This window comes from Lissotriton vulgaris, chromosome 3_1 (assembly GCF_964263255.1).
Source record: "Lissotriton vulgaris chromosome 3_1, aLisVul1.2, whole genome shotgun sequence".
Taxonomy (NCBI): Eukaryota; Metazoa; Chordata; class Amphibia; order Caudata; family Salamandridae; genus Lissotriton; species Lissotriton vulgaris.
In genome coordinates, this window is record NC_141689.1 from 1,120,584,233 (window position 1) to 1,120,606,717 (window position 22,485).

Genomic DNA, 22,485 nt, shown 5'->3' on the forward strand with positions numbered 1-22,485 from the left:
TGATAGTGCAATTATGGAATACTGTAAGAACTTATCTGATGTGGTAACTTCTGTATTCCATCAGGTGGGAACTGATATGATTTCAATAGAAAAGGAGCAAGCTCATGATCTGTTGCCCGGATACTGGGTGAGAACAAAAGTTCACCGAAGAAGAAACTGTTTAGTACCCAGGTGTCAAAAAGCAAGACAGGTGATATTAGTCACAACAAATGCAGTTAAATGCAAAGGTTTGAAAAGGTGGGTGCATGCAAGTCACACCATTCGTGTACCACCTCCTGATAATCCTGATGAGGATAGTGACAACAAAACAACTGATTCAGACTCTGAGGAAGAACCTGAGAATCCGGATTCTGAAGATCGACAGGAAGGTCGACATCCGGAAGATTCTGATGCAGATCATCCATTAAATGAAAAAGATCTAGAGATTGTGATTCTAGATTCAGAAAATGATGAAGATCTGCTAGAAAAAGAAGTTGAAAAAGAATCTGAGACAGAAAAGAAACAAAATCAGAAGAGTATTGAAAAGCAGATTGAAAGCTCTGAATGCAGGAACAAGAATTCTGAAACTGGGAAGTTAGAAGTAATTCCAGAAGAAGAAGACGAGTTACAAGTACCGGTTACAAGGATGCTGTTCCTAACGGAGTGAAGCTGCCGAGTAAAGAAGTCCCTGAAACAAGATTTCAAGTCTCAGAAACTGATGATGAAACTGATGAAAGTGATGAAGAATCCCAAGTGAGAAAATTCAGAAAAAGAACTTGGAAAACTGAATGTAACGAGACTGAACCGAGAAAGAAACTCTTAAGAAAGGGAGATAATTGGCCAAGTGGAAATTTAAAATTCAAATGAGCAAAAGAACAGGTTAATGAAATATCAAGTCAAACAGGTGCCTCTGTTAACAAAAATCAGACTGGGAAGAAAATAGAAGTGATTAGCAGTAGAGCAAAAAGAGTGTTGAGGCCCAATCAAATGTATAAGTCCCCTCAATGGACTTATATAATTATCCCACCAGTAGTGGAAGTTAGTAGCAGTAGTCAAGAGGATTTAGAAGAAATAAGTGACAATGATTGAAGTTCGTTTCTTTTCTAATTGTGGTTTATTTTTGGTATAAGGCTGAAGAAATTGTGTTAGGTGACACAAGGTCGAAGAAATTGTGTTAGCTGGAAAAACACTTTGATGTAAGACGCAAGGTCGAAGAAAAGCTGTTAGAACGTTACTAAAAAAAAAATTAAAGGGGAGGTGTTTATAGTGTTTATAACTAATATTTTTACATTTTTAAGTTTTGTTTTTAAAATTTGTTTTAAAACTTTGTTAAAAAAAACAAAACAAAAAAATGCTTAGTTCTAATAATTCAAGGTGTGCTATTTTAAGAAGGTGTTGTAAAATGTCTTCTATTTGTGTGATCCTAATTATATTACTTTGGTTAATTCTGGCAGTTATCTTTCCTTTGGGTATAGATAAGGAAGCCTATAAGGCTAACATACAAGCAAAGCTGAATCTAAACAAGCTGTTCATGACGTTGCAGGCAAAACTAGTAGAGTTATTGAGCACAAACCAGAGATCCACCAAGATAGATCTGTTGGTGATTTTTCTACTAATTCTTGTTCAAGACTCCTGACAGAATATGTGAGAGTCATGGATGTGAAGGACTGCTATGTATGTGTGAAGCTTCCTGCTTCTGTTTCAGAGGGGGTTAAATATAACATGCTACCCCTCACTTATGGCATTACTTGCAGTGTTATAGCTAGCTTGTTTTATCAAACAGGTCGTCTGGAGTTTTTTTTACTCAGATTACGACGAAATTTTCCCTAACCTAAAAGTTGTAAATAGCTTGAATAAAGTAAGGCCTGCTAAGCAGATGAGGGAATTCTTTTTAGTGACTAACGAGCTGACATATGAGTATGCATACAAAAACACTTTAACTTGTAAGATGAGAGCTGAAGAAAAATCTTTTCTTAATTTGGTTGAGGAGAGAAGAGTGATTTATAAGAGAAATGAGATGCTGAAACAGACCAAATCCCGTTTTGGCAGATAGAGGATGAAAAGCTTAATGGTAGAAATAGTTATGCTGCTATTCATATAGATGAACCTGTTAGTGGAATATTTTGCATTAGGAGAGACAACACCTTATATGATAATTATTTTGTTGGTGCAAGTCAATGTGAGGATACCTATCGTATCGTAGGGGGAAGGGGTTTTAAAGGTGGCAAAGACCCAATTTTCCCTGGAATTTATTTTATTTGTGGGAACAGAGCTTACTTCAGCCTCCCAGACCATTGGTATGGGACGTGCTATCTTGGATTAGTTTTTCCAAAAATCTTTCATGTGGACAGAAACACAGAAGGTTCGTTCGAAATTGGCAAAAACCTGAATAGATACAGGAGGGAGAGTTTTTCAGAGATCATGGGTGACATTTTTGGGGCAATAATTCCCATGGTGGGAATAACCCTGAATGCAGTTAAAATCAGAAAAGTTTCCACAATTGTAGATAGATTGTCCACAGACACGGCAAGTGGTTTTCAATTAGTTAACACTGAACTCGTGGCTACCAGAAGCATGGTTATGCAGAACCGTCTTGCTTTAGACATTCTGCTAGCAAAAGAAGGAGGAGTTTGTGGGATCTTGCATGTCCAACATTGCTGTACATATATCCCAGATAAAAGCAAGAATATAGAGATGCTTATTAAAAACATTACTGAATTTCATTCTGAAATAGAACCCCTAGAAGATGATAATTTTTCTGAACGTTTGAGCAAAAGATTTGCAGCAATTAGGGAATGGTTTCGTAAGATTGGCAGTTCAATCATTGGCAAAGTACTTTATCCTGTAATAATTATAGTTATAGTGACACTTATGTTAAAAATTAGTTGCATAATTCACAAGAGGAAGAAGCATGTGAGGGAAAAGAGAAGAATCTATAAACTAAGAAAGGAAAAGGAGAAGGAGATAGAGTTGGAAGAGTTTCGTAAAGCACAATATGAGAGTTCCAGACAAACTGTTGAGACAGGAGTTTAGAAATACTAACACAAGAAAGAGTTCAAATATGATGTTGTCATAAATAAAAATTTGGTAACATTTTTGGTTTTGTTTGGTGATTTTTAAATCACCAGATGAGGGAGTTGATGAAGCGAGTTTCAGAAATATATTTGTTTTTGACTCGTGAAGTTAATCTTCCAATAATAATGAATCATACTAATGGTTTTTGCATGATTTTGTGTTAATCAACCTAGATAAAACTGCACACACGACACGCGGGCCTAATATGCTTTTATGTTGCACTTGCAAGTTTGTGGAAATTAATTAACTAATCTTGTCTGTCGTTTTGTCGAAATTAATTGCGGCTGTTTATTTAAATAGCATGTGCTTATTTTTGCCTTTGTCTATGTTGTGTCATATATGTGGCATAGGTTGATGGAGAAGAATCCTGGATGAAGAGGTTTTTTATAATGCGGCATATATGTGCTTAAAGCTAAGTAACATAAACTAATGGGTTAACATTAGCTAGGAGGGTGGGTAACAGAATATTCTTCATTACTCGAATTAATTAATGTTTTGTGTTTCCTTGCATACTAGTTTCGTGAAAAAGAGGCTTGAGGCCTAGTTTCTGAAAGGGTGATTGATATCCTGTCCTGTCGTGATGAGCCGTGCACAGTATGAGGACGTGGTCAAGGTTGCCATGAAGTGATGTCCGTTTAATATTGAATAATGGAAGTGTGCAAAGTTGTGCTTCGTTTATTTTGCCAAGGACAGGAAGCGGCAGAACTGCCAAGCTGAGGAAGCAATGAACTGATGTTTTAATAAATTGATACATCTTCTTCAGAAGGGACGAAAGACAATGGTGTCTCTGAAAGGCACAAGTTTGGTTTGCGAAAACAATGATCTAATGTGGCCTGACGGCTGTCAGCCAATCAACGCGTTGAATGTCACTAAGAAAGTATTCTTTTAGCTAGTTTAAGATAGAGAAAAGGTATAAAACTTGGCCCCTTGGGAGGAGCTAGTTGGCTTATTCCTGAATCCTGCTGAGCGTGAGATGCTGTCGGACTTTTGACTCACGTAAGCATAAATAGAACTTATGCTTTTCCCCTTAGGTTTCTTTGAGTTAGTTAGGGAAATAGAATGTAGGGAATGAGGCTCTTATTGATTAAATGTATCTTATGCTGTATTTCTTCAGAGTGACAATCAGTTGTGCCTTTACTTAATTATTAAAAATGCTTAATATTGGTAATAAAGATTATTTGCTTTAAATGCTCTTATTTGAAATAAAATTAATAAAATAGATTTTGAAATGACAAGCTGGTCTTGCTTTCTGAGTCTAGTTACCATCAGTTAATTCATCGCCATGTTGGCTTAATTAGAAGTTTTATTATATTTTTATAAATATATTAGTGAAAAACTGCAGTTGTATATAATATGTAAAAAAGTTTCAGAAAAGATTTGATTAATTAGGCCACATGATTCAGTAGCCCAATATTTGTCTCGGTAAATTATGGGCCTATGATTAATGGTGAGTATTGTGGTATTGGGTAGTGAGGTTGAGACATATTTTCCACAGGGCCGCTGGATCAATTTCCTGGTAGCAGAGTTATGATGGTTACTATGGTAACTTTCATGCTACGTATAGATACATAGGATATATGTCTAAAACATGTTAAGTACGTTTTTCTTGTTACATTTAGTCGAAAGGTTTTTTACAGCAGTATGAAAATTCCTAGTTGTTCTGGCCAGAGCAGAATAGTGTGACAAGAGAAGTTACACAGTGCATTAGTTCTGTTTCAAAAATAGTGGTATTGATATATCACTAGTGTTGTGGACGTACAACACAAGTTTAGGGATTTTAGGTGTGATAGGGTAAAATGTATAGTGAAGATTGCCTATGAAATCGTAGCTTTGAGTATAAGGACTAAGTGCCTGTTTTAAAACTCGCTGTGAAGAGAGTAATAAGGTTTATCCGAGCTTGAGTGAAGGGTAAGGAAGCGTTGTCTATTCTTACTGGCGATTCTGGATTTCTATTGGTGGGTTAAAGTCCTCCCAAGATATTATGTATGTATGGTTAGGGTTTTCTGTCTGAATGCGTATAAATGATTTTGTGAAAAATAGTGTTGTCTATTTCACGTGAAAGGTTACTCGTTTGATTGTAAAACTATCACTTTATTTAGCGAAACAGACAAATGGTTTATTTTTCTGTAGTTACTAATTGAATTTATCGAAAGAATTGTTTTTAAAACACCTGCCGCCTCTTCCCGTGACTCCGCCCCCAAGGCGCGGCCGATTTATCAATAGAAGACTCGCGCGTTAGCGGGACGCGTGTGCGGGACAGCGCCCGGGACAAAGCCCGGACTAAGGGCGGACCCTCTGAGACCCTCCGAGAACCGAGGAGACCGGACTGGACCAAAATTCCTGGTATTTAATCTGTGTCCCATTGTTACCATAACTGTCACTTTGCGTGCCCTTGTAACCTATTGCTGTGGGACTTTACCTGTATTTACTATGGCCGAAAAACAGGGTGCACTGTTGAACAAAACCCTTGATGATTATTTTACTAAAGCTTCCCCGGATATGCCATTAGATATCGTTTTGGCAGAGCGCCGTGCCGAGCGTCGTCGCTCTGTTGAAAGTTTAAAGCATCGGCGCTTGTCGCCAACATCCACACCTCCAGTGAATCCTAGTGTAAATACCCAGTTAAGTGATGTCATTGTACATTCGACTGATTCAATTGATAACCAACCTGTGGTATTAGATGTTTCCAACCCTTGTACAATCCATTCCCCCCATCTGGACATTATAGATCCCGACGTTACCACACATACAAGTACTCCTAATGTTTTAAAACCTATTACCCCATTACCATCCAAGATAGTGCGAAGCAGAGCAAAGAAATCCATACCAGTTCCAAGGGTACTTGGACCTCCGCCATGCAAAAAACGACGGAAAGGGGGGATTCCATTGCAACCAAAAATAAGCCACTCTGATTTTGGTAAAAAAGCCAAGACACCTGAAGCTAGTGTTATTACTACTTCTGCTGCCACAGAAGGGCCAGTTCCTATTACATCTCCTTCGCCCCCCATTGTACCCATAGTCGTAGAGGACATGATGGAAGTCTCTGAGCTGCCCAAATCGCTCACCACTGCTCACGCATCTGCCACTTTAGACTCGATAGTAAACTTAATTAACACCCATTCAGCATCAATCTTGGAAAGGCTGATTGAAATAGAGTCAAGGCTAAATCTACTTGAGCGTGCATTGGGGAATAAGGGCGAGGCAAACTCCAAATCATCGAATTTAGTAACACACAAAGCACCTAGTGTGTCTAAGTCCAATTCAGCCTCTCAAGCAACAACAGCCAACCCTATCCTGTTGGCGATCCCTACCACCTCGGTGCCCAAAGGGAATGCTATAATTACCCCTAAACCAACTCCATCACCAATAAATTCATCAAATAATTTGGCCCCTAAGCCAGCTACTACCAAAATTAATCCACCTAACAAGGTAGTTAGCTCCTCCAATGAAGGCCAATTAATTGATGCAACGGGACAAAAACCAACATGGGGAAGGTCCAAACAGGTGCCAAACCCAGAATTACCACCAGAGGCAGTGCCCTTTGTGGTAGTTCTAACTGGAGTCCCAGTGCTACCCACTAGCAAGAGGGAGGGCTTTGCACAATTAAAAAATAAGATCATGCATTGGTTAAGTCTATACAGACCAATAGCACCCCATATAAATGGCGAAATTGTCCATGTCCGACGCCTCCAATGGTTGGGAAGCAGACCAAAAAACATCGAGGGGGACGTGGTGGTTGTAAACTTTAGGGATCCCAATGCAGTCCAATATGTATTAAATTGGCCCCCAGGCACCACAAGCAACTGCATAATACCCAGACCCTTGACTTTTTTCTATCCAAGGTCTGTGGTTTTTCCCTCCCAACAACAACCAGCCTCCTATATTACAACTCAAACTATGCCCTGCTCTTATCCACCAGTTACGCAGAGGGCTGGTAACATACACCAAATGATACCACCATTCACTAGGCCTAATCCTACGGAGCCTTTCTTTCCACCAAATCATGCACCGGCACCTAATGCCTTTGGCTGGAACTGTGTCCCATATAGGCAAACCAACACTAATAATAGAAGAATGGACCATTTAAAACCGTTCACCCCTTTAGAAATCACCAACAGATTTGACATCTTCAGTGGGCTCGACGACTGTGATTGATGCCATGTGTCTAGGGGGGTTAACGGAAATGAATTGTTGGATGCCAACTTGTTGGGGGAAAGGGGAGTTCTCTGTTTACAGTCAGTTGGTGTCAATATTTACGAAGCCGAAATTGAGGGGAATGTAAACTTATCGTCTGTGTTAGCTCCAATAATTGGGGATAGTTCAATACCACTGGGAAGTGTTGCTCCCCAAAATGAGCTAATGTCTATAGAGCATGATGCAATTAATCGAGAAGGTCATTCTTCAGTGGTTGCAGAGGGGGGAAATGTTCTGATGCAAAAAGTCTTGGAACCTCGACAAACTTTAAAGCTTGTTTCCTGGAACATAGCCGGGCTATCAAAAAATCTAATTGACCCGGACTGGGCGAGTTTCATTGACTCTTTTGATTTTTGTATGTTGCAAGAGACCTGGGCGGTCGAAACTATACATAGGCTAGGATATAAATCTTATGGTGTCAATGCAATTCCCTCAAGGAGTGGAAGACCCTCGGGAGGGTTACTGACCTGGGTAAAGGTAGACCTAAAAGTGAACATTGAAGTGGTGGATACCAACTCCCCTGATATTCTGATCTTGAAAATTGATGCTCGTAAAGAGAAATATTGTACCTAGTTAACGTCTACAACAGACCAACCCCCATTACTAGGGAATCTTCCACACTAACATCCCTTGACCTTTTATTGGGTAATCTAGATACTAGAGCAAACTACGTCATCATATCAGGCGACTTCAACTGTAACTATGAGCCTATTGTGGGGCTTAGCGACATCTTCCTAGAAGAAGACGAGGCCAATGGGATCCCTGCTTTAGAAACTACAAAACCAGTAAAATGTTCTCCGATGGCCCTTCAATTGACGAGACTATGTGCAGAACACTGCACTAGAGCATGCAATGGAAGGCTACCATCAGACATCACGAGGAAGCCCACGTTCTATAGAGGGAACTACAAAAGCAATATAGACTTCATAATAGCCTCCGTGTCTTCATGGGAATTCCTTTTGGACATGGAGGTAATTGAAAGGCTAGAGAGTGACCATTTCCCTCTGGCCCTCCACGTCGAGGACTCCCTATTTGGAGATACAGTGTCCCCATCAATAGGAGACAGAAATGGTGGTGACCAAATTGAGTTACACATCAGTAAAAACAGACGTTCTCTCAAATGGCCACTAATATTGGGCGATAGTGAAATCATAACAGAAATTTATGGGCTTTTTGCTAGTATCTTTGGAGCATATCCAAATGTCATCCCAACTGAAGGCCACGACAGTCACTTTATGGAACTACACCATAAATTTTTTAATGCACTAAGGCCCCTAGTCACAAAGATGCCGAAAAAAAGTCAGCAGAAGACACACAATTTGCTCCATAGCAAACCCTGGTATAACAAGGATTGTAGGGAGTCCAAGAGGGCACTCCTGATAGCAATCAAATCCAAGATCCAAATGGATGTCATATCAGCCAGGAATAGTTATAAAATGGTCCAAAAGGCATGCAAAGTTGCATGGGAAGAAGCAAAATGGGCTGACCTGTTACAAGCAGCAAAAACACGAGATAGTGTAGCCTTCTGGAGGCTGATAGCAAACGGAAATCACCAAGGTAGAGTGGTAAAGGACGTCTATCTTGACGAACGGACTTGGGTAAATCATTTTTCTGAACTTTATAAGGCGTATGAGGAACCCAGTACTGATAGCACTCCTAGCCATGTCATTCCGGGAGAAACCTTGGAGTTCACCCCAGGTGAGACAGAATTGGCGATAAACCAGATTAAATCTGGTAAAGCCCCTGGGTTAGACAAGATTCCGGGAGACTTGTATAAACACGAATTAAAAATTTGGGTTCCATATATTAACCATTTGTGTAACGAGTTATCCCGAACTCTAGACTTCCCAGAAAGCTGGAAGGGGGCTGAAATTGTTTTAATTTACAAGAAAGGTGACAGGATGGACCCCTCAAATTATCGTCCGATAAGCTTAATGGATATACTGCAAAAAATCTACACTAGACACATTTTATTCCGTGTCAATGAGTGGCTGGACGAAAAGGCAATTTTGTCTACATACCAAGCGGGTTTTAGAACTAAAGTTAGTACAATCGACCAAATTTTCCGCTTTTGTTGCCTTTATTGGAAATACATTAAGATTAAAAAGGGTCAATTACATGTTGCGTTCGTCGACCTAAGGGCGGCGTTTGATTTAGTTCCACGCAATTTACTGTGGGAAACACTAAGTTCAGCAGGGATGCCATCAACCCTGATAGCGCATATAAAAGAGCTACATAGAGGGAACTTCGCCAGAGTACGGTGGGGCCCAAAAGGCGAACTAACCCCTAAAATACCAATTGAACGAGGTGTGCGCCAGGGGTGCGTACTAGCCCCTACACTGTTTTCGCTATTCGTGAATGACATTCCGTCATACTTGGAAGAATGTAACAATGATTCTCCCAAGTTGAATGGTGAAAAAGTTACTTCCCTGTTGTTTGCGGATGACACTATACTAATTTCCCAGACAAAAAAAGGCCTCCAGTCTCTTTTAAACTCCTTTTATGATTATTGCAACAAGAAAGGACTGGAGATTAACGGGAAAAAGACAAAGTGTATGGTCCTAAATCCAACCAAGAGCGACAAGGGCTGTCTAACCTTAAATGGATCTAAATTGGAATCAGTCCCGCATTTTGGTTATTTGGGGGTAATATTAGACTCCAACTTTACATGGAAAGCCCAAATAGAAAAATGTAAGATGCTGTTTAGCCAGAACACTAAACCTATTTTAAGAGAACAAGGACTAAGCACCAGCAAAGCCGTGTCTCCAGCGGTTGAACTCTTTAAATACAAGGTCCAATCTGCCGTATTGTACGGCTCGGAAATTTGGGGCCCAGGATCGAAAGACGTTTTTAGGGTCATGGACAACAACTTCCTGAGAAGTCTGGTCAGAGTCCCTAGGAGTACTCCTCTGGTTCCGCTCCAGCTTGATCTAAACTTTCGTAGAACGGACCATCACATTATTCTACGTCCTTTATTGTTATGGATCAGGCTGTGGCGTGTACCGGAGCTGGAAGCTTACAAAAATGGGCTAGTAGAAATCATGGAGCTTGATAGCTTTAATGTGATACCCTGGTTTAAACATGTCAAATTCTGGTTCACCTTAATAGGATTGTCACATTATTGGGAACACCCAGATATACTTCCACCAAATTCAAAAATCATGGTTTAAAGGTGTTTTTGGTCGTATATCTCAGGTATGATCATAAACGCTCCTTCTAATGGGTCACTTGTACAAAGATTCCTCAACTTCAAAGATGATCCATTTTTCGAGTTGTTTCTGGATGAAATAGAACCACCGCTAGCAAAGACCTTATTTCTGAAATTCAGATATGGAAACCTCCAAATCGGTTCAACATTGGCCCGTTGGTCTGATGGTGTAAACTCGGCGAATCATGCAGAGGGTGAATTTTGTACCCTGTGTGGCGGTAACCAACAGGAAAATGAGCTACATATCCTCTTCTTCTGCCCAATATACACCAAGGCGAGAAGAAGATGGATTAAGCCCATATGTTTAAGATTAGGTGTAAGAACATGCTCACAGGCCCTAAGGATCCTCTTGACCGATAGTAGTCAACCTATCGTATTTAGCGTTAGCAGATTCTTGCACAGTATCTTTTTTCAAAGGAAAAAATTGGGTCATAAACTGTAAAATATAATGTACCAAAAGTGTTGTAGACATGTTACAATTGATTTTTGTTCTAATTGAGGGACAATTGATGAACTCTCATTTCTGTCGCCTGTACTCGATGAAATTTATTTCTGTCACCCACATTTGTTCCTATTGATCTAGAGTAATTATCATGACCTTCAGATTTCTTAATCTTGATTTTAGAATCGACATGAAAACTGAATGAATTTTACAGTATGTTATGTATTTTAATGGAATGTTTTTATTGTTGCAATGTATTGTTCTTTTATGGTATTCATGCCGAAATAAAGATATATTGAATTGAATTGAATTAGGCCACATGATTCAGTAGCCCAATATTTGTCTCGGTAAATTATGGGCCTATGATTAATGGTGAGTATTGTGGTATTGGGTAGTGAGGTTGAGACAGATTTTCCACGGGGCCGCTGGATCACCTTAAAAAGACATCCTTAACTGGTTTCTGCGTTACAGCCTCCTGGCAGCCACCATGCCGCCTGCAGCCATTAATGAGGCCTTCAAGTTATTGGCAGTAATATCAGACAAAAACTTAGCTTGTGTTTCTACTTCAGCTAATAACTGTGACACATCTTTTCCATTCTGGACCACAAGTGATTAGAACTGAAAATCCTTGACCAAGGGAAGAGTGGTATAAACTGAATAAATGCCTGCCTTTTCGCCAACTTTAATGCTGAATATGCTCTTTTTATTGAATGTGTAAGGAATTATAACATCTTCTGTTAGACGAGCCATTTGCCAAGTTATATCCGCTAGTGATTGACATACCACTAGCCAGGTCTTTAAGTGGAATGAAAAAACTAGGGGGTCTTTCAAAGGGACGTGGCCAATGTGACTAAGGGCGTGACTTAAAAACACGTGAGCTAAAAATCTGTGCTGCTTAGCATAGTGTGCTGCCCGACTTCAAAGTTCAAGTTCAAAGTTCAAAAGACCTTTATTTGAATTTCACAAAATTCATAAAAGTACCACAATTAAAAACAACAATTAATTTACATTATACATTATTACAGAAATTTCATGATTCAAATGTAATACAATTTTATTATATTGAGGCCAATTTCAGGGATTTTCCATTGTTTTACGCACTTGTGTTATCAGTCTCAAAAAAGTGCTAGTGCGGAAGATTAGTTCATCAGAATCCAGGGAAACCAACATTCTATAAGACTCCTTACGTGAGGGTGGTCTGTGTTTCTTAAAATATGGGGTTAAAAACCATTTAATATATCTTAAGTAAAATTTACAGAAGAATAGGAAGTGCTGATCATCCTGTGAACTAACACCATCGCATGGGCAGGGGTTAAAGTCTGTGCTATGTCGGTAACCCAGGGGGAAAGACAACAAAGATTTTACTGAGCCCACTCTTAGACGAAACAAAAGTGATCTCTCCCAACTGGTCATAGGTAGGGAGAGGTAGGGCGGGAGTGGTTGCCTGCACAATTCATTTTCCAAATATTTTACGACAGTTGATTTCGTTGATTCTCTTCCCATCCGTTCGGAATTATAAAGTGCATACAGTGCATGTTTGACCTCAACTTTATCCTTGGGCTCAATCCTGTTAGGGTCTGAAAATAGATTGCCTCTGTCCACGGCGCTCAGTGTTTTGAAAACTCCTGAGAGCCATGGAATCGCCATACCATAATCACAGTTTAAGCAATCTTTTATGATATTTTGTGTGAGGTTAGCTGAATTGTTCCTCCAAACCCTGATCCAGAAAAGTGCTGGTCTGGCTCTGATAAAATCACCTACGTACGGAAGATTTAATTCATTATGGCAAATGTAATCAGAGGATGAGATTGGAGCGCCCAATATTTTCCTGCAAAAACGTCTTTCTTCCCGCTGAATACATGGGCTGTTTCCCAACCCCTAGACCTCCGCCCAATATGACGCGACGGGTAAGCACTGTAATCTAAAAAAAATTAAAATAGCTCTAGTGGCACCTATTTTCTTCGGGCGGGGTAAGCTCAGAATAGAATTGGTGGCTTTCGAGAACTTGCTCGTGGCGTGGGCCAAATGCCCACTCCACAAGCCGTTTGCAGCGAAAACCAGTCCTAAGTAAGGAAATGTAGGGACAGATTCGAGTTTATCTGTACCTATCTGTATTGTATTGAGCTTCCTTTTCCCGGGGCCACATGACATAATAAAAGAATTTTTTTAATTTACCCGCAGATCTAATCCCTCCATAAAATGAACAAAACTTTGAACAAGTAGGCGGAGGGCATTTGGTGTGCGGCCCATGAGCACCGTATCATCTGCGTATAATAGCGCTGGTAGGGGTGTCCCTAGGATTATCGGGACATCACAAGTAACTTTTTTCAGACTTCTGGATAGACCATTAATGTAAATAATAAACAGCAGGGGTGCTAAAACGCACCCCTGTCTCACCCCCCTACCAATGTCAATAGCTCCAGAAACTTCACCGCCCATCCCCATTCTGACCTGAGCTTTTAGGTCAGTATGGAGATAGGCCAGGAAGTCGACAAGGGCGTCGTCTAACCCGTAATTTAGTAGGATTGTCCAGAGTTTGGATCTATTCACTAGATCAAAAGCGGATGAGAGATCCATAAAAGCAAGGTAGGTGGGGGACGATCGAGCAATACTATACTTATCAATTATCAGTTTTAGGTTCAAGCATTGCTCTACTGTCCCCACCCCACTCCGGAATCCCATCTGACACGTGTCCAGTAAGTCTGTGTCTTCAGTCCATTCAAGTACCCTGTTATAAATTACTCGTCCCAAAATTTTTAAGGTGTTGTCCAGGAGGGAGATCGGGCGGTAGTTAACTGTTTCCGACCTGTCTCCATTTTAAAAGATTGGGACGATAATACTAGTTGCCCAAGTAACGGGCATAGCCGCTGTGGGTAGGCTGTTAAAGACATTAAGAAGGATTGGTGCCCATAGGTCCGGATTATACTTAATAATATCAATGGGCAAACCGTCAGGACCAGGCGCCTTGTTTCCAAGGCTCTCTTTTATAGCTATTTCTACTTCGTGGGCTTCAATCTGTAGACCTCGCAATTGTCCTGGGGTAGGAGTTGTCAGCTCCTCAGACGGTGCTGCGTACATTTTTGAGAAATGGGTCTCCCATACACTGATAGTTATGTTACAGCTAATTGGTGTAAGCTCCTTACCCATTTCCCTTGTTTTCCTGACTGCGGACCAGAAAGGCCCGCTGTCTCCCAGATTTGCGCTGGTAACCAGCGATTTCCACTGTTCAGCAAGTAGTGTAGCCTTTCTTTCTGCTATTTTGGTTTTATACTGTTTCCTGGCTATCTGGACAGTCGTTTTGCACCTAGGTTTGGTATTAAGTGCCCTTCTTAATTCCTTATTTGCTAGTGAGCAGGCTGAGTCAAACCACCTTGGTTCTTTACCTTCCTTAGGTAGCGGGACTGACAGAAGAGTTTTTATGGTTGAGCACAGTTTTTCAAAGTTGGCAATTATCCTATGGTGATTGCCGTCCGTGGATGAGCAAGACTTAATCAGATGCGGGTATTTAATTTGTACGCTATCCAGGATTGCCCCACTGTCAACCCCCCTCCATTTTAGTCGTAATCCATCAGTCGAGGGTGTGATATCCCTTGCACCATTTAGGTTCGCAAAAACCGGACTGGGGGCAAGGTTCAACGTTACTATAAGTGGGTTGTGGTCGCCGAATGTTGTCACCAACACTGTCGACTTTACTATACAATCTATTAAATGAGGCAACATAAAAATGTAATCAATGGTAGAACTGCTGTCCCTGCTTGTAAACGTGGGGGCGTGATAGGCGCTAGTACTAAGACCTGTTGTCATGGCGTCGCCAAGGGTAAATTCAGTTAGTATATTAGCTAATTCGGTACCCCTTTGTTCCGCCTGATCCAAATGGGTCCTATCCTAAGTCCCATAATTCTTTGTTAACTTTGCGTTAAAGTCACCCCCTATTAAAATCCCTGACCCAGCATCAGTTAGTGGGCTGAATTCCAGGTTGTGTAAAACCTTTGACAGTGCCTCAAAGTTCTTATTTGGTACACAATAAAAATCATTATTATAAAAATTGATTAAATAAATCCTGGTCTTTGACTTTAGCCTGTATTCAAGAATTTGAATGTTCAGATTCCCACTAGACAAATCCCTGATTGAACCACCAGCCAAAATCTTGATCCCAATGAACAAACCGCCCACTGCTCGGCCAAAACTAGGTTTTGGTGATGTTATACTGAAACAGTGGTAACCCTCTATGTGTAGGTTCCCAACAGCCCACGTTTTCTGAAATATAACAATGTCTATGCCATCAATTAACTTAGCCCATAGGGGGTGTGAAAGCCTGGATTCCAGCCCCGCTACGTTCCAGCTAAGAATTGATAACCCACAATGGCTGCGATGTCTGGTGGACTTGCTCCCAGCACTCCTCGCTATATTCGCATCAAGTTGTGGTAGTGTGGGGGTTTTATGTTCATATGTGGCCAGAGGGGTGGCAGTGTGGTGGTATGTTGGTAAATCCCAGGTGGCATTGGCTGACATTGCGGGTGGTCGTTCCTCATTAGTATTGCCAATTACTGGGCGGCCACCATTGGCAATCAAGTCATCAGCTGGTCTGTTCTGAGTTGGTCTTTTTTCAGCTAATAGTGGGTATCCCTTGTTTCCATTACTTATGTCTGAGCTTCCATTATTACTACCATCCATTTTATTCAGTCAGTCCTGCCCATCTAGGTTTGAAAAAGAATATTCAAAGCGATTATGGGTTGGGATGTTAAATAGTGGCCTAACTTCATTCAGCTGCATATACTGATTTGGAATGAATGCTGGATAAGACCTTTCCCTATGGTCGTAATGGATGCATTGTTGGGAATTGGGGGTAGTACAAAGGGGGTGCTGGCATTGGGGCCTGATGGCGCCAGGCGGGACCATTCAGGTAATTGAAATCTTGGTTCTAGGAATAAAGTGGGGACTTGATCCTAGCACTGAAGTTTGGATCCCGGTGAGGTGCGGTGAAATTGTTCGCCATGTTTGGCTTAGGGGAAATCAGGTGTCTGTAAAAGTAGCCCAGTGGGAGCAGGGTGGTGTTGAATTCCCATGGTGAGGGTAGTGGAGCACTAGTCAGTGTTTTTTCGGCCCATTGGGGGTTCTTAAAATGTATAGTTATACAGTCCCCCTCAAACTTTTTCCTCAGTGGGCCTATCCAGCCCACTCTCTGGGTGTGAATAATCTCCCTTGCCCCTTCCATAGGGAAGTTGCAACTTGAAATTAGCCAATGTAAAGTTTTGTTTTTGAGGGATGTAGGGGTTTCTTCTTGGTCCTTCCTGAGTTTGGAAACATTAACTAGGACCAACAGGTACGCCCCGCATTCAGGCGGCTGGTTAATACGTGGAGGGATCTGCCTCATGTTAGTTACTATGTTTTGGGCGGGCTTAGCCGTGGGGGGATTTTGAGCAGGATTGTGAGTTTGACTCGTTGGAATCCCCTTGCTCTGTTCAATATTTTGGCCCTTCCCTAGCTCTGACGCTACATTGATGGTATGAGTGGTGGCCATGTGATTAGTGCTAGAATTTGCTACCAAGTGATTGGCAGTAGTCCCTTTACCTGGGACCTGTGGGGTTTTGAACGTTGTGGTTGTGATTGGAGATGGGGGATTCTTAGATTTGGGGTATGTGGGTTTTGAGGAGCTTAATTTAGCTCCCACGCCAGTAGACACCCCATCTCTGGAGATGTTCTTAATGGGGACGCTTAATTCAGCTAGCTGTTTTTAAATGCGTGTGAGTCTACATTCTATCGGGGACAGATAGATGCTAAGAAGTTCACCCATTCTTTCCAGCAGTTGGTCATTTACAGTGTTTGCATCAGATTTGTCCTCTGTGCCCGTCAACCTCCCCTGGGGCTCCTCGCTTTCTATCTCTATGGTTACGTTTGTTCCATCTGTGTTTAAGTGTGGATTAATGCCCTTCCTAGGTTTTCGTTTGGGTGCGCTGTGTTTCCCAACCTTAGAGATACTATGCTTTGATGTGTGTTTTGCTTGTTTTTGTATGGCACCCTCCCGCCTGTCCCTTAATTGCCTCATACTGTCTGTGGTTGCTTCTTCAGGAGTAGGATTAATGGATAGGTTAGGGGTTCTCTCCAGATCCTTAGTAAGTTCTGAATCAGAGTCTATCAGAGGGATTGATGCTGATAAATTTACCTCATTTGGTATACTATGAATATCGGCACGAACATCGGTTATGGGTCTGATGTTGCTAGTTCTAGCCTGGATTGGTGTTATTGCTGATGCTATATTTCCAAGGGATGATCGTTTAGCTAGGGCTAGGTCTTGCGAAACCCTTCGCTCCAGGAGTAAAATGCCCTGATCTATGGCATCATTGGCCTTTGTTATAAAATTATCTATTGGGCCTATCACTGGTGCTCCCCCAGCTGCTGTTTTACTTCTGGTGCCCCTAGTAGACATAGTGTAGATTTTAATAGAATCACAATATAAATGATACTTTGATCAGTCAGAGCAAGAGACAGTGGGGCTAATATTGGGCTTGGCGAATGTGAGAAGCAATAAGCCGTGCGCCGTACGGCACGATGAAGTTAGCAAGGAGAATAGAAGTAGATGCAGGGCAACGTTATATCCTTCTTGTGAAATATAGGAGTGTCCGGCAAAGCGTCAAAATGTATCAAAGAGTCAAGAATTATTGGAAAGCAACATACCTAGGGGCGCTTATAATGTCGATGTTAGGGGGGTGCACCCGGCCCGGCCTCCTCGACCTCTGAGGGCCTCAGAGGGCCCGCCCTTTGCCCGGGCTTAGCCCGGCACCCGCCCGCGCGCGTCCCGCGACGCGGAGTGAGTGTCCTGTTTAAGTAGCGCCTCCGGGCGCGCTGCGGCCGGAAGCAGGAAGTGGCCGCAAAGCTCCCTGGGAGCTGTAGTCTCTAGCCGCGAGATGGCGTGGAATGGCGGCGAGACCACAGTGTTTGGGCCCCAGGAGCGAGCGAGCGAGCGTCTGCCCGGCAGGTAGGGTGTGCTTCAAGTGGTGCCCTCCGTTAAGTCCCCGCTCCACCGAGGGAGCGTCCTGTTTAAGTAGCGCCTCCGGGCGCGCTGTGGCAAGAAGCAGGAAGTGGCTGCAAAGCTCCCTGGAGCTGTAGTCTCTAGCCGCGAGATGGCATGGAATGGCGGCGAGACCACAGCGTTTGGACCCCAGGAGCGAGCGAGAGAGCGTCTGCCCGGCAGGTAGGGTGTCCTTCAAGTGGTGCCCTCCGTTTAGTCCTCGCTCCACCGAGGGAGCGTCCTGTTTAAGTAGCACCTCCGGGCGCGCAGTGGCCGGAAGCAGGAAGTGGCCGCAAAGCTCCCTGGGAGCTGTAGTCTCTAGCCGCGAGATGGCGTGGAATGGCGGCGAGACCACAGCGTTTGGGCCCCAGGAGCGAGCGAGCGAGCGTCTGCCCGGCAGGTAGGGTGTCCTTCAAGTGGTGCCCTCCGTTTAGTCCTCGCTCCACCGAGGGAGCGTCCTGTTTAAGTAGCACCTCCGGGCGCGCTGTGTCCGGAAGCAGGAAGTGGCCGCAAAGCTCCCTGGGAGCTGTAGTCTCTAGCCGCGAGATGGCGTGGAATGGCGGCGACACCACAGCGTTTGGGCCCCAGGAGCGAGCGAGCGAGCGTCTGCCCGGCAGGTAGGGTGTGCTTCAAGTGGTGCCCTCCGTTTAGTCCGACTTGTATTTTGCTATTTCTGTCATTGCATCCAGATATATGATGCAACAAGTAACATTATACCTACAACAAGTCAGCACTATTGGCTTTGTCAATGGTTGTTGGTTGTATAAGATAAATAGGCAGCAACTATGGCTTATATATAATATTGAAAAAACCTCCACTTAAAGCCGTGGTTACACCATGACAATGTTTGCTGCTCCCGAGTTTCTAAAAGAGAAGGGAAATCCAGACAGAAAATGACTCACTTTAAAGGATTTCCCTTCCCCTACAACGTTCCCCAAGCATGACGTCATGATGTAACCCCCTACCAGTGAGAAGTTAGCAGTGTGAGCAGTGCACCCTAGTGAAAAGTGAGCAGTGTGAGCAGCGCATAGCAATGTGCCTGCTGTCACTGCAGTCTGGAAAAAAACGGACCGCCTGCGCCAGGGCACAAAACAGAGCCCGATAGACTCGTTTTGAGACCCCCTTTAAAAAACTGCAGGTGCCCTGCCATTAGCTTTAGTGAACATTCCACAACACATGTTGCCAATAATGGATAAAGTCTTCCCCATGAACCTTCGCACAGACGTATTCTTAGGATGTCTCCTCTCTCTCTTCAACAGACACTGAATTGCAGAGTTGACTGGACATTTTGAGACTGTTGACTCCTTAAACAGTCTAAACGATTATCCCCTAGTTAATGGCTGATCGTCATCATTCAGAAGCAACAGATAATCAGGTATCTACGAAAACAACAATGGGGTTTCCCTTCCTGAATATATTTACCCCACAAATGCCTATTCACTGGATTCTGTTTCTCATTATAGTTTGGCGAAAACCACGAAGAGGGCACAGTAGAAGGAGATGGGCAAGATCTCTGAAAAGAGTCACATCCAGAAGGAGAATCCCCTCTCCACTGGTGCATCCAGCCCTTAAGGTAAAAAATAAAACTGATACAAAATTGCGTTGAAAAGATATACAGAGTAAACCACATATAAAGGGTATAAAGGTTTTGTTTTTCACGATCCTCAATTTAGGGCAAAGAGAGTATGTCAGTAATGTTTTCAGAGTATTTGTAGAGTGCATGTACCTCAGCCGAGTAAAGGCTGACCTCATACAAGAGCTTTGATAAAACAACAGGGGGTGGTTGATAAGAAGAGTAAAAGGGAAAAGCAAGCCATACCCCTTGAATCGGCCTTCTGTATGTCCCTTGTCCAGGTTTTATGACTCCTGACTCTCAGTCAGGCCAATGGTATTGATGGCAAGTAGGGTTAGTGGGAATTGCTACGTCATGAGCAGCACCAAAGAGCACGGGCAGGCATGGATGCTGCTCAAGGTAAGAGGAGATCATGACAAAAGACCTTTGGCACCAGGGATCACACAGCTCCATGACCGCCAAGCCTGTTTATTGTCGAAAGGCCTGCATATGTGATTGGCAGATACTCTGCAGGGGTTGCAGATATCAAGAAAATTGATCCCATCTAAAAATGGTTATGGCACACCACCCATAAAATCGAAAGGAACTATCAATATTTGTCAGTGCCTAAGTTAAATGAGGTTTTCTTACGTTTCTGAGGCACCTTCTTGGGAGATAGGGAATGAAGACAGCATTGTACCTGAAGCTTAAATATAAACATGTAAACACACACTGAACTGGGCTTATGTGGGACTCAGTTCTACTGCACAATGAAAGCCAACATTTTAAACCAGTGATCTCAAAACAGGTACCAGTAACTTACAAGCTGCTACTATGTAGCTCGTGGACATGGAGTCAGCTAGCACATGATTGAAGGGATCTGTAGCAGAGTGGTGTGGCCTCCTGCCAAGCACAGTAAGAAGCACTGCTGATTTGCAGGTCTTTGAAGTGGCAACCAGGCCAAACCAATGGCAGAACCCACATTCATGATGTCGATGACAGCATCAATGTAGCCAATCATGTTGCAGAGAGAGAAAAAGTAAGAGAGAGAGAGAGCGAGTGCGTGCGTGCGTGTGTGTGTGCCTGTGTGTAACTGTACACAGAGTTGCTCTAATGAGGAACTGCAGAAGTCAGAGTGGAAGTCTGCGAACTTAATAAAAAGTTTCCGATGGACATGTCTGCTATGGTAACTATTTATTATATTTGTTAGTAGCTCAGGAAGATTTTAATGGATCAAAAGTAGTTCTCCTTGGAGACCCCTGTCTTAAATAAAGGACAGAGAACGTGTTTTCAAAATGTCTGCAGCTGGATGCCAGGCAGAGGTGGGACTCTGTTAAACAGCGGTCGTGCATTAGAATACATTTGTCAGAAAAATCGCCTGACATAAATATAATGTCCCAATTATCGTTTCCAAAATAGTATCCTATTGGGTGTAGATATTCTATTATTCACTGTAATGGAGATATATTTTTTGCAGACGTGATTTAGGACATAATACTTATATTAGGCATTCTTACATTATCATTCTGGTACCACACCTTCCACAGCAAAATAAAAGGCAAAGTTTTATAAAGGCACAACGCTTGCTGCTTATTTGTCTGCATTTTGAACTCTGTTTTGCTGCACCAACAACATTTTTCGCTTAATAATTTTTGTTGTTTTGGCAGAAAAAAAATACAATGGTAATGAGATGACATTCTCTCACTCTGCGTCCCGTTAGTAACCAAAATCCAATTTCATAGTACAAATAAGAATGCATCTGAAACTTGGTACACTGAATTTCAATGAGCCCAAAATGGATTCAAATGTAAATTCACAGCTCTAGTCTTTTCACTGTATTACTCATGAAATGTGTTAACCTTTTTTTCTTAGCACCTTACAATTTCTCTTTCAGCACATTTAGTAATTCATTGATGTAATACCATTTATCTAGGTTGAATAAACTTTTCCTAACATTACTGATTTTTTATAATCCTTATTGTCAGTATTTTAAGCAATACATTGGCAGAAAACCCCAAAGAAAATATGTTCGAATAATGGCAATGACAGCTGAAAGCATATACCTTTGAAGGGCTGTCCAAAAGGTAGCATCATCTTTTATCAATACAATGAAAACCACAGCCTGCTGCAACACAATATTTTTACTGTGCTTTTCTCTCTGCCCCTCCATTAACAATAGCTGTTTACTTAAGGGCAACAAGACTACAAGTATTGCGATATCAAGAACTATTGGAAGTCATGCACCTCAATCTTGATGTTTGCACCCCTCTATCAGGCTCATTAACGTGTTCCTTGGAGGCCACCATTCTTGTGTTTGTAGCCAATCACAGCTGGTCACAATATCCTTTAGGGAGGTCATTCTGCGACCCCTAGCAACTGGAGATAATGTGATGTGGCCTTTTAGTTTATAGGTGCATTGCAAAATCAGACGCAGGTCACAAAAATGTTGCTGAGCAATTTGCAACCACTTTCTGTGACCTTTCTCTTACTACATAGCCCTTTGACCAGGACTGGACTGGCAGTAGCGGGCATGGTGCTTTTCCCCGGTGGGCCAGAAGGGATGGGGTCAGTTTTGGACTGGTGGGTGCCGTTTTTCTTCCTGGGGGCTGCACTGCTGCAAAATCGGTCCCTTGTAACAAAAGCGCAACAGCAGTGTTCCCGCCAGCCCTCCCCCCTTGCCCCCAGCCCGGGCTGGTCGGACATAATTCCCAGGACTGGTTTGCGATCCCAGTCCAGCCCTGCCTTTGACTCCTTGACTCTCCAGGTACACATGACAAGAGGTCAAGTCCCAGCTCAAGGTAGGTGATGTCAGTTGAGTCCAGATACATAACTAGACAACATAGTTACAATAAGGATGCTAAAGTCGCGCCAGTGCTGAAAGTGCAAACTGCTTTAATTCCATTTCAGTGCACATATGGAGGTCAGAATGCTTAGACAGCACCATGCTTGGACTAATAAGAAAGGGTGCTTCTTTCAACTTTATTTCACTTGGAATCTGGCATTTCTTTCATGGAACTGAGCACCGA